The sequence below is a fragment of the Ambystoma mexicanum genome, chromosome 8 (genome assembly GCF_040938575.1).
Source record: "Ambystoma mexicanum isolate Mex_15411 chromosome 8, UKY_AmexF1_1, whole genome shotgun sequence".
NCBI classification, from domain to species: domain Eukaryota; kingdom Metazoa; phylum Chordata; class Amphibia; order Caudata; family Ambystomatidae; genus Ambystoma; species Ambystoma mexicanum.
In genome coordinates, this window is record NC_090929.1 from 1122352536 (window position 1) to 1122369027 (window position 16492).

Genomic DNA, 16492 nt, shown 5'->3' on the forward strand with positions numbered 1-16492 from the left:
ACCGGGACCCTGAACGGATCAGACGTGTCTGACTATTATTTATGCAGGTGCGTGTGTGAAGTGAGGGGCGGGGTGGGGCAATCACTAAATCCAACATTGGCGACGAGGAGAGTGCTAAGTGGGGTGGGCGTAATCATCCGGAGGACTTCATCAACCTGGGATGGGGGGATCCAACACGATCACGAAGCGTGTTTCCTACACGGCAAGTTGGCCGCCATTTTGGCTCATCTAACACGATGGTTGCGGCCCAAAAGGGTGCTCGTGCACCATTCGTGTTGATTCAGAACTCAATTTTTGGAACTTTCATGGCTGTCAGACCCCTGATGGCCATGATTTATGACTTTTGGAAGTGATGTTTGGTACCTCACTGTACCATCATCCTGCAACTGTGAAGACCCCAGCAACATATGCTGAACCTGCCATTGTGGGGAACCCCAGCAGAAGGTGCTGTGAAGACTCCAGCAACATGTGCTGAACCTGCCATTGTAAGGAACCCCAGCAGAAGGTGCTGTGAAGACTCCAGCAACATGTGCTGAACCTGCCATTGTGAGGAACCCCAGCAAAAGGTGCTTGATAAGCAGTGCACACTGAAGAGTCAACAAGTGAGTGGGGAGTGCGTCATCGCAGGAAGGGGACAGACTTGCGGCCTCGCATACTGAAGAGGGGTGCTCGTGCGGTCTGACAGCATGGGAGAACAGGATGATGCTGCTGTTGCTCCAGCGCCAGTGCCACACAGACAAGAAGGTACTTTGGCACCTATGCCAGAATTTGACCTTTCAGGGCCCCCTTCCAAGCTCGGCCACACATGGTTGTAAAGAAGCTGGAAATGTTCTTTAGAGCTACCAGTGATATGGAGGATGATGCAAAGGTGGCAACTATGCTGTATTCGGCAGGATAGGAGGTGCACCGGATTTTTCAATCTTTGAACTCGCAGGCGACAACTTATGTGGCTGTCAAGACGGCCCTGCAAAATCATTTCCTACCTCTAGCAAACATGGATTATGACAGGTTTGTCATATGTGGGGAGAAGCAGTTGGGGGATGAATCATGGGACCAGTTCTGTGGGAGGTTAAGACAATTGGCCAGCACCTGCAGGTGGGAGAATGAGGAAGGCATGGTACGCAATCAACTTATTCAAGGGTGCAGCTCGGGGAAGCTGAGAAGACAGAATCTCCGTGAGCCTGGCCTAACACTAGCACAAATTCGGGACTTTGGGCGTGCATATGAGCTGGTGGAAAGCAGGGGAGCGCGGATGGACACAGCCGTCCGCCCTGGGAAAAGTGAAGATGCTTTTGCCATAGGTCGATCAGCCCCTACAAAGCCACGGTGGAGTCAGAAAAGGCCTGAAGGTTCTCAAAGTTTCAGCAGTCCGCATGCATGCCAGTACTGTGGGTATGATCTCCCTCATGTGGGTGAGTGTCCAGCAAATACAAGAGTATGTGGCAGATGGAGCGTGCCAGGACATTACGCGAGAGTGTGCAGGGCAGTGACACTGGTGGCCACACCCAGGGGCCCAGCGAGGGTTGGCAGTGGTAACCCAAGAAAATCAAAAAATGTGGCGGCTATAGAACAAGGTCTACAAGAACTGGACATCACAGAAGAGGAGGAGGATGAAGAGGAAGTATTTTTCATATCCAATATAGCATCAGATGCAATGAAGCGGAGGCAACCTGTCTGCATGGTCACCATCGGGGGTGCCCCAAACCCAGTATCAATTGATACGGGAGCATCGGTCTGTGTTTTAGCGGCGGAACATTATGAGGCTATACCAGGCCCGCCGGGGCTTGAAGACTCCAAGTCAAGAATTTACACCTTTGGGGGAGACACACCCCTACCAATAAAAGGGGCATTTGTGGCGCCCGTCACCCATGGACAGAACACTATTAAGGCCAGATTCTTTGTCACAGAAATGAGCTCACATTCACTACTGAGCTGTGCGGCCTCAGAGACGCTAGACATTGTCCATTTTGCTATGTCGGTGTACCAGACAGACATCGATAACCTCATGGGAACGCTATGCAGACATTTGCAGAGGTGTGGGCAAGATCAAGGGGGACCCCATCCATCTCCACATCGATGAGTCGGTGAGGCCAACGGCACTAAAGCACAGGAGAATACCGTTTCACCTAAGGGCGCAAGTTGAAAAATAATTACAGGCTTTGGTGGATATGGAAATTATTGAAAGGGTAGAAGGCCCCACCCCATGGGTGTCCCAATTGTGGTTGCACCGAAATCAAAACAGCCTGGGGCCGTACATATTTGTGTCGATATGTGGCTGCCCAACATGGCAATCAAAAGGGAGAGGCACCTCACACCGACATTGGATGATATAGAGGGCGAACTGCAAGGTCCAGAGTGTTCTCTAAATTGGACTTCCGTTCTGGGTATCATTAATTGGAGCTACACCCTGAGTCCCGCTATACTACTACCTTCACTAACTATGAGGGACTCTATCAGTTCAAAAGGTTAAGCTTTTTCTTATCATCAGCGGCCAAAGTTTTTCAAAACGTCATTCGAGGTGCACTGGCTGGACTAAAAGGTGTCATAAACTTAAGCAAGAATATCCTGGTCTTTGCTTCCTCAGAAGCGGAAAACATGAAAAGGCTTGAAAAGACATTCGACAGGATCAAAAACCTAGGTCTTACGTTACACAAGGACAAATGTGAGTTTTTCAAAGACCGAATTGAGTTTTTTGTGTTTATTTTCCACGCATGGGGCATATACCTGGACCCAGAGAAAGTGCAGGACATACAAGAAGCAGTGGCCTCAGAAACACCTTCGGAGGTTAGAAGTTTCTTAGGTATGGTGAACTACTGTGGCCGGTTCATCCGGGATCTGGCGTCTTTGTCTGAGCCGTTGAGGGCACTTACTAAGAACGATGTCGTCTGGGCATGGACCACCAGAGAACAAAAAGCATTCACTGACATTAAAACTGCGCTAACGGGCAGCGAAGCGATGGTGTAGTTTAATCCTGAGAGGGAGTCAGAGATCGTGGTGGACGCCAGCCCAGTAGGACTGGACATGGTGTTACTACAGGCTGATGCCCAAGGGGAGGTGCATCCCATCGCGTATGCCAGCAAGGTTCTATCGGATACAGAAAAAAGGTATTCACAGATTGAAAGAGGGCCACTTGCTATCCTGTGGGGGTGCAAACACTTCAGACTATACATCTTGGGGAAACCGGTGGTGGTCATCACACGCCATAAACCCCTGATCCCCATCATGGCAGGCAGCCCCTCAAAGCCACCCCCTCGGATTGAGCAGTGGATGTTGTCACTGATTGAATATGGGGTAAAACTACAATACCGACCAGGCACCAACTATTTCGTCACCCAGGAGCAGGCCGTACACAAGGGAAACTGGAGGTGGTTGAGTGCATTGAAATGGTCCAGAATGTTGTGGAAGCGGCCATGCATGCAGGCGTAGCATTGTCAATTCAGGAGATTGTGATAGTGTCGAGAAATGAAGAGGTGTTTCAGATCATTCATGCACCAATGGACAGCAGGGATTGGAAAGAAGTTTTAGCCAATAACACCAGAAGAGAGACGGGGGCGCAACAACACTTGCAGGCACTGTGGAAGGCCCGAAACGAGCTCTCGATGTCAGAAGAGGGACTGATGCTGAGGGGACAGCAAATTGTCATACCTTGCACCCTGGTGGCGAAGGAATTGGAACTGGCCCACAAAGGGCACCAGGGCGCAGCAAAAACTAAAGCATGTTTGAGAGCCAAGGTATGGTTTACGGACCTAGATAAGCACGTGGACGAGTTTGTATGCCTGTGCATTCCGTGCCAAGCTGCCAGCCCCGTCGAGAGGGGACCCACAATACAATCCATGGAAAGAAGTGAGCAGCCATGGGGAACCGTGCACGCGGACTTTGGGTCCACAGGACGGGGGATGTACTTTCTGGCAGTAGTGGACCAATGGTCCAGGTACCCGGAGATTGGGCTGGTGGAATCTACGGCGTGCGACCATACCATATTAGCTCTGGAGAAAATCTTCGCCACACATGGTTTTCGGTATGAACTTTGCTCGGACAATGGCCCGCCGTTCCAGGGGCAACAATTTGCCAAGTACATGGAGGACCGCAGCATCAGACATTGGAAAGTGACTCATCTCTGGCCATGAGCCAATGGGGAAGCAGAAACGGTTCTTGCGTACTTTAAGAAAAATATTCCTAATTTCACTGAATGGAGGAGGGGAGTTACGCCAGAACTGGTTGAGTTCCTGAGGAAATATAGGGCGACCACGCACCAGTCCACGGGGGTAGCGCCGGTGGAGGCACTGTTTAAACATTGCCCTAGAGGTCTGATACCTGAGGTGGAGGGAAGAGAACCTGGTATTATTGACAGTGATCGCGCCCGTGAGGATCGGCAGGCAAGAAACGAGAAAAAAAAGCAGCTGAAGGAATATACAAGGCAAGATCATTGCCGTAGGAGACACAGTACGGATACGAAACAAACATCCCGAAGGAAAGATGTCCCTCACCTACAAACCTCAACCCATGGGGGTGACACATGTGAAGGGTTCAATGATAACTGCATAACTGCAGCAGATGGACATGAGACTGTGACCCGCAATGTGTCCTATTTAAAAAAGATCGAAGGCAACAAACCCGAAGGAACTCTAGAGGCCCGTGAACCTGAGAATGCTGGTGTCACCCCGACAACTGAGGGGTACGACGGTGGAGGGGATCCTCTACCAATGGACTTGCCACATCCGGCCCACGATGACAGCCGGAGGTATCCAAGCAGAGAGGCAAGGCGGCGTCCAGCAAGGTTCCAGGACTACATCATGGACACTGATGCCTATGAGGCTGTCGTGATAACACAAGTTGACTCATGTTGAGTTGTTCTGTATTTGTTATGTTATTGTTCAGTTTTTCATTTAAAGAAAAGGAGGAATGTTACGGTGCGTAGTATTCATTTGTATGCATGCGCGAGCCTCGTTCCGGCTCGTGCATGAGAGTTATAATAAAAAGTAACCAGAAGGCTTCATTCGCCGCCGGGACCCTAAACGGATCAGACGTGTCTGAGTATTATTTATGCAGGTGCGTGTGTGAAGTGAGGGGCGGCCTGTGGCAATCACTAAATCCAACATATGTGGCTTCAGGCCATGCTGAGAGGGGAATATGAGGGACACATGGTGTAAGGCCACGCTTGGGAGGGAACACACATGTCTCCCATTGCCCTCTCTAAGCTACGAGATACATGTGCTAGAAGTCCACCATGAGGAGCCAATGTGAAACATGGCCACTTTAGGGAACGAGTAAGTGGCTTCAGGCTATGCTGAGAGGTGAATGTGAGAGACACAAAGTGCAAGGCCACATTTGGGAAAGAACTCAAGTGTCTCGCATTGCCCACCCTAAATTGTGAGATACATGTGCTACAAGTTCACAATAAGGAGACAATGTGAAATATGGCCACCTTAAGGAACGAGAGTGTGGCCTCAGGTGACGCTAGGAGGTGAATTTCAGAGAAACATGCTGCAGTACCAACTTGGTGAGATAGCAAAGTGCCTCAGAACATTGGCCCACCTTACATTGCGAGATACTTGTGATGCAAGGCCACTATGGGGAGCCAAAGTGAAACATGGCCTCCTTATGAAAGGACAGTGTGACATCTGATCAGGCCAGGCAAGGAAGTGAGTGTGAGGGTACACATGACAAAAGGCCAAGTTTGGGAGGGAGCATGAGTGCCTCAGAGCATTACCTCACCAATAACTGCTAGATACACGTGGCATGAGGTCGCCATGAGGAGCTAATGTCAGACAAGGTATTAGGCCGCCACCTTAGTGTATGAAAGTCTGTCATAAAGGATACTTTAGCAAAAGAGGGTGTGCGAGACAGGGTCAGACTGGGGCACATAATTGTCTCGGGCACCATGAAAAAGTAGCCCACAGTTTGTGACAGACTGTCTGAATAGTACCCAAGAGGGAGTTTTTCGATAAAACATGATGCAAATTGTGCATTTTAAAGAATATTATGCAGCACCACTGGTAAAAACTACTAGCCATGGTGAAGTAACTCATCAAATTGACCCACCTTGGCCAAAAAAGTGGCACAATTTGACCGCAAAAATGGACCACAGCATTTCTAGTTTTTGGTTCGGGCATTGCCCTGTTGCCAGTCCGAGCTTAGTGTGAGATGAGTGGTATCCAGCCACCTTGGGGAGTGACTGGCATGTGTGAGAGATGGGGTGTTGAGACACAATGCAGAGTGAGTATCAGAGACTGATGGTGTCAGGCAACCCCTCACCCGCAAGAGGCCAGTGTGTGATATATTTAGAGCAAGCACACAAGGCACAGCGCATCACTACACCTTATGGACAGAGGCGTAGATAGGGTAGGGCCTGAGGGGCAAGGGCCACCCAAAATCTGTAAATGCCCACTCAGCAGTGCTGTGTGGGCATTTACAGATATTTTTGTCAGTGCATTGAGCCGAACTAGATTAGCTTCAAGCCCCATATGCCAGACAATCCTGGCTACGCCTTTGCTTATGGAGGAAGTGTTTGAGTGCAAGGGACACATGCCCCAGGGCTGCTACATGTAGTGAATTTGTGAGACAGTGTACGGAAGGTAGCCCCCACCTTAAACTGAATGTATTAAAGATAGACCCCTCCCCCTCAAACCAAATGCAGATAACTTGTCGGGTTGATAAATGATTTTAATACTGCGAAAATCAGAAATGTAGTGCCTTTCAGAAAAGCGCTTTGAAGGGCGATCTATACTGTGTGGTCAGAATTCCTTGAACAATAGAGAAAATGTCAAGTAGTACATGTTTATCATAAATTATTAAACAATCTAGATTCAAAACTGAGCAGGGACTATGCTATAGGAAAAAATAAGGTGGTCAGGCATTTCGTAATTTGTTCAGCCATTTTTGTTAAGACAAGTCAGGCAACTCTAAGATGGATGGTTGCTAGATACAAAATGATCGATTTGTACAAAGTTCATGATGATGTCAGTGGATAATTCTTTTCATAGAAATTCATGAAGAGTCCACTGGTGTAGAGTGAGCTAGCTGGAACCTGTTTAGACTAGTTCTGAGTGACAGATAAGGCAACCAACAAGGGGTTGGAAAAGGGGTTGCCTTCGAGTACCAAAGCCAATCAGGATGTTTTATATTGATCATTGCATAATAGTATATAAGGGGCTGAAATCAGAAAGGAGTTGGGAGTTGCAGATTTTTCTTCTGTGTGCTGTATGCTGTATCCTGGTTTGCTGAAAAGAATAAACATATGTCTTTTGAAATCCAGTCTGAGTGTCCTGATGTGTTTAAGACTGCCTTTCCTGATCTAGGGGTGCCAAGGCCCAGTAAGAGGGTGTTGGGACCTTCTCTTCAACAGCCTTCCCTGTTCCCTGGGGTCTCCCTGATTGACACATTTACCTGGGAAGCCCAAAGCTGCAGTAAGTGAGCGGAGGGCCAGCGGAAGCATTGCTAGGTGCACACCTATGCAGCTTGGACACATGGCATCAGGCTATACATGGCACAAGCATGGGAAAAAGGTGCTAATGACACACCATGGGAGTGGGCGTGAGAAACCAATAGAAACAGACTGCCTTAGGCGGTGAGTGTGGGTGAAAAAGAGTACCAGCCCATGTTAGAAGTAAATGATCACACCACCTGGCAGCAGGCCACTTTTTGGAGCGAGAGACATATGGCAACAGGGCACACTATTTTATTTAACAAAGGCATTGAAGAGTAAAGCATGCCTTGGTACTACTCATATGTATGCTATTTGGTTCTAAAAAAAACCTGCAGCCCCTATTTTAGTATGTTGGGAAATGTGGAGGGAAACCACAGAAGAGGGAATGTTACACTCTGTTAGATCAAGAGCTCTGACATCGGAGGCTCAGCTGAAAGAGGCCTGGAATGTGAGAATAAGCAGTCTGGTTGGTAGCACCTAAAGGGACACATCCGAATAAGCAGGCCATTTTAAAATAGAGGAATAACTAAATTCACACCCTACATGTAAAGGCATTAGGAAAAGGAGGAATGAAAAGACAAATACCCCTCAAAAGTTGCAAGAAAAATGGGTGTTCCCCTGAAGGGAGACCCAATAACCACGAATGTCTGGAAGAAATCGCATCATGGTGGTCGTTCACTGCACAGAATGAGAGATTGAAAGACATGCAAGAAAAATGCACTGCTTGAACCATACCAGCCGTAATGGGATGCAGGTCCTATTAACAATACCTTAAAACCCAGAAAGCCCAGGCAGAGCGGCAGGACCTGAGGGTGCCTGGAGCCCATGAATCCTCAATGCCCTCTGAAGTGTGCGAGAAAAGTCCCTTGTGCTCACCAGCTATTAATGAAGCCACTGATGGCATCAACTCCAGGTTGCTCATGCCAAAACTGGGCGATTGTCCGGGGCAGGACTCAGCATTCATTAGATCTGGGATCCTTGGAAAATCTACTGGGACCTTCAGTGACAAACCTAGGGCTACAGGATGCTACTAGTATTATTATTATTACTATTATAATAATAATTATGATTACTATGAGTATTATTGGGTTATTTATTAAGCAACAGAGCACTTTACACATAATAGGGGAAAGGACACCGTGAGGGAAGCAGAGATACAAGGGAGCGGAGGGGGCACAATTTAACAGCACCAAGCCTCAGTCAACCAACAAGGGAGATATAAGTGCTACCTAGGCTTTCCACTCTTAAATAAACAGAAGGGGTCTTCATTTTTGAATGAAAGGAGTTAAAGTGGCGGGTGTAAGGTATTTCTTGATTTATTGATTGAACCAAGTGGACTCCAGGTGGAAAAATACATTTCTGTCTTCTATGGGTGGGTATGGCTGCCAACTGAAGAACCACAGAAGATTGATATTTAGGTGAGCAGCACACATATCCATCTGGAGGAGGCCCCAAAGATCCCAGAGATGCAACAACCTACAGTAATGCTGCTGCCAGTAACTTGGATCTGACCAATGATGGGGATACCAACATGTAACCACATTTTGTGACACCTGACAAGTATTGCATTCAGACCTTAATCTGACATTGAAGGCACATTTTCCAAAAATCCAAAAACATATCTGACAGGGCTTTGGATTTGGTATATCCCAGTTTGTCGATGTATAGGACAGCTGAAATGTTGTCCACTCAGAGACAAAGGGAACAACACAGATGGTTTTGGTAAAGCACTGTACATTAAAGGAAATTGCCACAATCTCTAAAATGCTGATATGGATTGCAGACTTTACAGACTCTATAGGAGACCATTGACCACCAGTCAAGATTGAACCGCACCAGGTGTCCGTGTGCCGAAGCCTGGCATCTGATTCTAATAGTAGGTCTGGGGCAGGACCTTAAATGGATCAGCTGTTGCAGGGCTTCACACAAGACTGTGCTCTAGCACCTTGACAGACTCAAAGAATATGGCAAAGTACTACTTTATTCTCAATTTAACAAAACAGGGTCAACTGGCAGACATCGGATATATGCTTGCACACTCATACACAAACTTGATTACACAGAGGTCTTATTGCACAATATGTGTCATCCATGACGTCAACCTACGTTGCAAACCATAAAACCTATTAGCCGGAGGGGTTGGTTAGGGGAACATGTCTACTTATAGAATGTAGGCGAGTACTTCATTGGCTGTCTTTTATCCATAAAACACACCTCGAACTACCTCTAATTACCTATAATATTGATTATAGCGAACACAATGACAGTGGACTGGTCTATGTAATATTTTGTAGCAGGTTGCCCCATAGACCCACTGATTGGTTGGCATTCTCACCCAACCTTGGAACTTCGGCTCAGCTAGCAGCATGTAAATTAAACAAAACCCTGGAACTTTAATCACATCAGATTACTCCCCACTTTCCCAATCAGTCCATCATGTCTCATCAGTCCGGCCATGAGGCAAAGTTTCTCATCTGTATCTGACCTTGTAGCCTGCTCTCTGTTCTGGGACATTCAAGGGAGTATATGCACATCACTTATCATCCGAGGCATAATTAATAGTCCTTGTTTTTGACTTCTGAGTCACATGTAAAGAGACCACAAATTTGTCAATTTCAGCCTCATATTTACTGCTATTTGATTTAATTATACTGAATGTCATTGATCTTCTTGGCCTCTAGAGACTTGCTCACTCTACCTTGTATAAACTTTATACACTTTTAATTGTCTAATACTTGGCTATTGCAGATGTTTTCTTCTCCGCGCTTATAAACCTCTGGGTATTAAGTGCGTTATAATTAACCTATCATATCTTTAATCCAAGAGAAATATGCCTCGTCCATCTACTTCCCTTCATGCTTTGCAGCTATTGCTTAAAAATAACACACTTGATCCCAAGCCAACATAGACTCCTTTTTGTTTTGCACACAAAGCTGTTCTTCCAGTGTATCCTGACTCTGCAAACCTGATGTGTTTCTGAGGTAGCGGAATTGAATATTAACACGTGCCAGCGTTCATTTTCCAACTATGATCGAACTTGCCACGTTATATATTCCTCTATAGCAAGCTTCTACATATCTTTTCAACCTTGCGTTGCTCTGCATTTACACTTATTGGTCAGCAAGTTCCTTTGTCTTCTTTTACATTCATCATTACTTTATCGTTTCATACATGTTTCTCTTATCGCTTCAGTTACATTGTCACTCTTAAGTATTTTCATATCGTTTCAGTATCGCTTGGTATATCTTCTTTATGACATCACTCTGCCCTCGTCAGATTTCACTCCGCGCTCCATGTTGTCCAATGATACATGCTGACATCCTTCCATACTGTATCCTTCCACACTTTCAGTGTGAGGGTACATCCGATACAGTTCTCTGAGTGCATATCATCTCTCGTACACTCGATGCGGTATAGGCATAACCCATGGAGTCTCACATAGGGCCCTTCTCCTGCTGTTCCAGTATGATGGTGGTGAGGGGGCCACAGTTAGGGAAAATCCCCCCAACTGCTCCTCTACAAGACTCTACCAGGAAGTCTTGTCTCTTACTTCTTGGGATTGTGGGGCCCAGTGTGAAAATGCATTACAGGACCCTGCAATGTAAGTTGTCAGGAAGATCACCTGGATTGAAGAAAACCGGTGGCCTCTAACTTTGACTTAAAGTTTCAGAGAACTTATTGGAGAGCTCCAAGGTCTACATAACCTCTGATTGAATTTCAGAATTTTGTATTTTGGTTGATGAAGGCATCCTACGAATTGATCACAAACCCAAAAATAGGATTATATCAGAGGGGTTGAAAAGTGATTTCTCCCAGTTCATCATAAACGCTAGAGGTTGAAGGGTTGGCTCATCATTTGTTGAATGGTGCCCTCTCTTTCAGAGATTTTGCCATGAAAAAATCTCATCCAGATATATGAGAAGACAAACCCCATGGCTTGCAAAACACAACTACATAACCAATACATTTTGTAATGGACAGTGGGGACCATGAACACTTGAATTGAAAAAAAGTTCTTGCCTCACTGAAACTGAAGGAAAAGATTGTGAGGAAAGAAGTTGGAAATTAAGACAGTTATGAACAAACTAACCAATCCCCACGGCTCATAATGTCCCCCTAAAAATTATTTCTCCACTTTGAAATTATGGTATAACACCAATTCTATTGCTCTTTTTTTCAACAAGTCCAAATCTCTTGATCTAGCAATAATTTTCCTTTGAAAGAGAATGTCAGAGGTGAGTGGTGAAATCATTTCACTGGAGAGATGACAAACTCTTAATGAAAGCATCAAACCATCACAGGACCCCTGAGTCATGGGAAATACAAATCCAAACTTGTAAAATGTGCCATAGCTGTCCCCCAAAAGAGTTTTGCAAGAGATTGAGGAACTGAAGCTTATTATGTACTGATCTGAATCCAGATCCTCATGATCCCTTGGATCCAGATTGCTGATCTCTCTAAGGAAAGAAGGTCTGGAGCAGGTGAGGAGGAAGGAAGGGAATTCCCAAAGGTTGAATAGCAGAGGCTCGTGAAACCTCATTGAAGAAGATCACTTCTTCCCCTTAACATATCTCTTATGAGGCTCCTGGCCTGGCATTCATTGGTGACAATGTTGGGGGCATAGATACATCTTGACAGCCAGAGTATCAAAAAGGTTGTTGGAGAGAAAAACTGTATGGCAGAGGGCTGGGTATGGCTAGGAGCATACCTGTGCAGCTCCCAAGGGCCCCATAACCCTTTCCCCAGAATAAACGGAGGACTTAGCCAAGGGCAAGTTAGAACTGTCGTTTATTACAAAAAATGACAGGGACCATACATGACAATCACAATTCTCCAGCAGTCTCCCCTCCACAAGACGCGTTTCCCCATTTTGATATCAGATTGCATCATCACCTGGGCCCTCCCCCAAAAACCTATCCCTTATTGCTATTGGGTGCTCGGAGTAGTAGACCCTATAGAGGGTCAGTATAGGTCTAATTCTGCTGGAGCTTCCATGTCAAGTGGCTGACCTGCCCCAACCGCAAGAGACTATCTATTAGATTGTTGCAGGGTCACAGACTTACCATTGGCCCTTGCCCTCTGCCATCCACCCCTGGATTTCTGTCTCTTAATTGGTTGGAACTGGTCTACCCAGGCCTGGGACCCAGCTCAGTTCTCAGCCCTCTGTGCACATCTTCAATGTGATGTGAAATAACTATGTGTCCCTAGTGTATCTGGTTGTAACACCACCTTTTACTAAGAGAGTGTTGTTGGGTGTCCTGACCCACGTTTGGACTATTAAGCTGCGACATTTGGTGCTGTGGGCTTAGAAAATCCAAGATGGTGGAAAAGCCCACAGTTGGGCCAGAATCAGGGAAAACCGCGCAGTTTGTGCGCATACCAAAATGGTTGCCTAACCTGCCACCCACCAGTGCAAGCATGATGGGCCAGGAGTGCCATGAGTGAAATGTGTGCCAAAGGAAAAACAGCAGTGCCGGTTGGCTAAAAAGCGCTTTAAAATCACCTTTGTTTCCCTGAATGCAAGCTAAAAATGCCTATTTTAAACATCACAAGATATTCAAAAATCTCGATGAACACCAGCAGACATTTGGCAGAATGTATTCTTGCGTGCATACTAAATCTGGAAAGAGAAAGAGCCCAAAACCATGTTCATAACAAAACAGGCTGAGCTGTGGATGTCAGCAGCTTAAGTTAAATGGACAGAAAGCCACTAAAATCGAAATGTTTAAAATAAATGAGTGACCTACTTTTGAGTGTAACATAGGTTGCAACTGTTGAAATGTCATAGTTTTGAACTTAGAATCAGTGTTCTAGCTGCATGTGTACAAATTGTCAGTGTGATTTGAATGTAGAAAACTGGGAACTAAAGTGACATTTAGCTGAAGCCTGGCTTGAAGAGAGTGGATTCTGCCTGACAACTACCCCCGACAGGAGAGGGAATTCAGTAGCTGTGTTCCCAGGCCTGGCTGCATCCTGCTGCTCATGCCAAAAGGAGATGACATCTCTCTGATTGAATTAGGGGAGTGGCACCTGGGGACTACAGGAAACTAAACAAAGCACGGTCCCGGGCTCAGGCAAATGTTATATTAGGGGGGTCGTAAATGGCTTCCTCTTAGGAGAAACTGGGAGGGGCAGTGCCTGTGAGAGCAAACTGAGCTTGGTGGAAGTGGATAAACCAGAAATTCTACCATGTGCTTTGGAAAACCACACCCCTTTGGGGCCAGAGCATGATTTTAAAAAGATGGATAATTAACAGTGCGGACTTGTCAAAATGATATAAATAACATCATCATTCTTGTGATTTTTCTGTGCACATTTTAAGAGGTGTTAGGACCCTGTGGTATGTTCTTGGGGATAGTAGCGGAAAAAAAGGTTGTTACTCCAAATGTATGCATGTTAAAAATCGGACACTTTATCATCTGAAACCCATATCCCTGGTGCACATTTGTGTAAAATCTGGAAAGGTTTAGAGGTCGTTATCTGGATGAAAAGGGGAGAATTCTGTCATAAGTGGACACGACATCGTACAAAGACAGGGATCGGATGGTTTGGTGCTACAGAAAATATGTTAACTGGACCTATAATATTAGAAAAATGGTACATAGATAAATATGTATTTGGGTCAGAAATAGATTTGTGTGCAATTTGACAAGGGTAGGATCCTCTGACCATAAACCTACCTCATCACTCTGACTCACAACCCAGTTCCCCAATCAAGGAAGAGAGGAGGAACTGGCCAATGATAAGTTGAGAGGGTTGGGCATGCAGAATGAGCCGACCCACCCACTTTCTAAACACATAAAAAGAGCCACTGAAAGCCAGGTAGGGATATTCACTTTCCACATTCTTGCGGGACGCTTTGCCGGGAGACTCCAGACTTCAAATCCATCAATCTCCAGAGACGAGAGATCCAGAGAGACGAGAGATCCAGAGAGACGAGAGATCCAGAGAGACCAGAACTGTGCAGTGCTGAGAGCAGAACCAGAGACCAGATTGCTGTAAAGAACCGCTAGCAGAAGTCCAGCCAATCCTGACCCGATCGGTGACGAAGTCGCATTCCTGTCCAAAATCTAGTGTGAGTACCCAGCTAGCACTGTGCCAAAACCAACCTCTTAGTTTAAAATAATCGAATCCAAACTATTTTAGCCTATTAGAACTGCCTCCTAGAATCATGTCATTCTGTCATCTTTAAAACTGAAAACTGTCATCTGTCATTCTGAGCTTTAAAATTTCAAATCCGAAAAACTACCTTTACGAAATCGGCCGTATCTCCGGAACCGTTTGTGCTAGTAGCGATTTTTAACTGTCATCTTAAAGCTAAGATTCTAAGCTTTCCAACGTGCCTAGAATCGGTGTTATATAAGGGTATATATAAGGGTTGTCATCCAGAGTAAACGAACTGGACATAAAAATATATCAATAAGGGTTTCCCTCAGCATCCCAGACTAGGCATTGATTTAGCTGTAGTGTTGAATTGAATCCGCTTACAAAGTGGGGGCTCGGAGCCGGGATATTCTGGGTTAGATTTACCACTTGTGCAGCTTAATACAGTGTGCCAGCTGACCGGATACACATATCCGGTTAGATCACCATGCTGTTTTACACTGTGAAAGCACCCCTCAAAGGAACGCTCTAAGGAAACGGTCTGTTTTGCAAAATAAAATACAAACTTCTGTAAGTCAGGAAGGAACTCAAATTCCAGAATGACGACACTGGTAGACATCAAAATAGCCAGAGAGCACTTCTTACATAAGATATTTGTGAGAGGTGAATGGACTGAGCAGGGCCAGGATGCGTGGTTGCAGGCAATCACACAACAGGTCACTGCAACTGGGTTAGATAACTGGAGAGATCAGGGTCCCTTACATGTGGCCCTGAGCGAACTATACATGGCTCCTAAAGCTAAAGATGCACACGACAAGATGGTTAGGATAGCGGCATATTTGTATCTATATATGGGAGCCATGCAGGACAAATGTGCTGAAGGCCAAGATCTGGCAAGTAGGGAACTGTTGGCATTAGAGAAGGCCCAATCTGACCTGGTCTCTTCTGTGCAGAGGAGCCAGGAGTCGGATAATGATAGTAGGCAGTTTATCATTAAAATAAAAGAGGACATGGATATACTGCAACAGGAAAAGATAGATCAGGATACCAGAATTCTGGCTTTGCAGAAGGAGCACCAAGACAGTTTGACTCGTTACTGCAGAGCCAGAAAAAGCTGGAGCAACAGATCAATTTCAACAGTGCATGCACAGAGCAGGTAGCCACCCTGCAAATCCAACTAGACTGAGAGAAAGAGGAAAGCAATAAATTGATTTTGAAAGACCTGGATACCCAGGCAGAGTTTGATGAAGAACGCCAGAAAGCTGGTGCCTTTCAAAGGCAGAGGGACGACCTGGCGTCACAAATGCAGGCTCTTGGTCAGAAAGGGATACCTTAGGCCAGGAAGTCTGCCATTTAAAAATAAAAATTGAAGAAAATCACTGGGTGACCTCCAAAAAGAGCATCAGGGCTTGCTAGATCACACCAGGAGGGTAGAGGAGGCTCTGGCAAGAAAGGAGCAGGCCAGTAGGTATGGGACCAATCAGGAGGCACAGAGAGAGAATGAGGCTCTCTGTCAGCACAATGATAGGCTCCAGCAACAGGTAGCCATGCAGGAGAGACTGATAGAGTCTAGTAAGGCCTTAACTGAGGAACTGAAAGTGCAGGCTCTTGCATTGCAACAGGGAGCAGGGGCTGATAGAGATGAGGTTCGCTGGGAAAGGGAAACGCCTGAGCATAACCTCAGGAGCCCTATTACCAGAGGCCTTCATCTCTCCCAGTCCCTGGACTCTGCCACCACCATGTCCCCTGGCGCACATGAGCACAGGGCCACAGGGATGGCAGATTACTATCCAGCGAAAAGGATGGGGCTCGTAGGCCAGTACCACCCAGGAATGGATGGGTGGGCATCCGGGTATGGGCACCTAAGTACAGTGCAATTTAGTGGGGAACCCCAGGAGAGTAGGCCCACTAAGGGCATCCTGAAAACCTCTGCCCAGTTAGGTCAGTGGGGTATCAAATCCT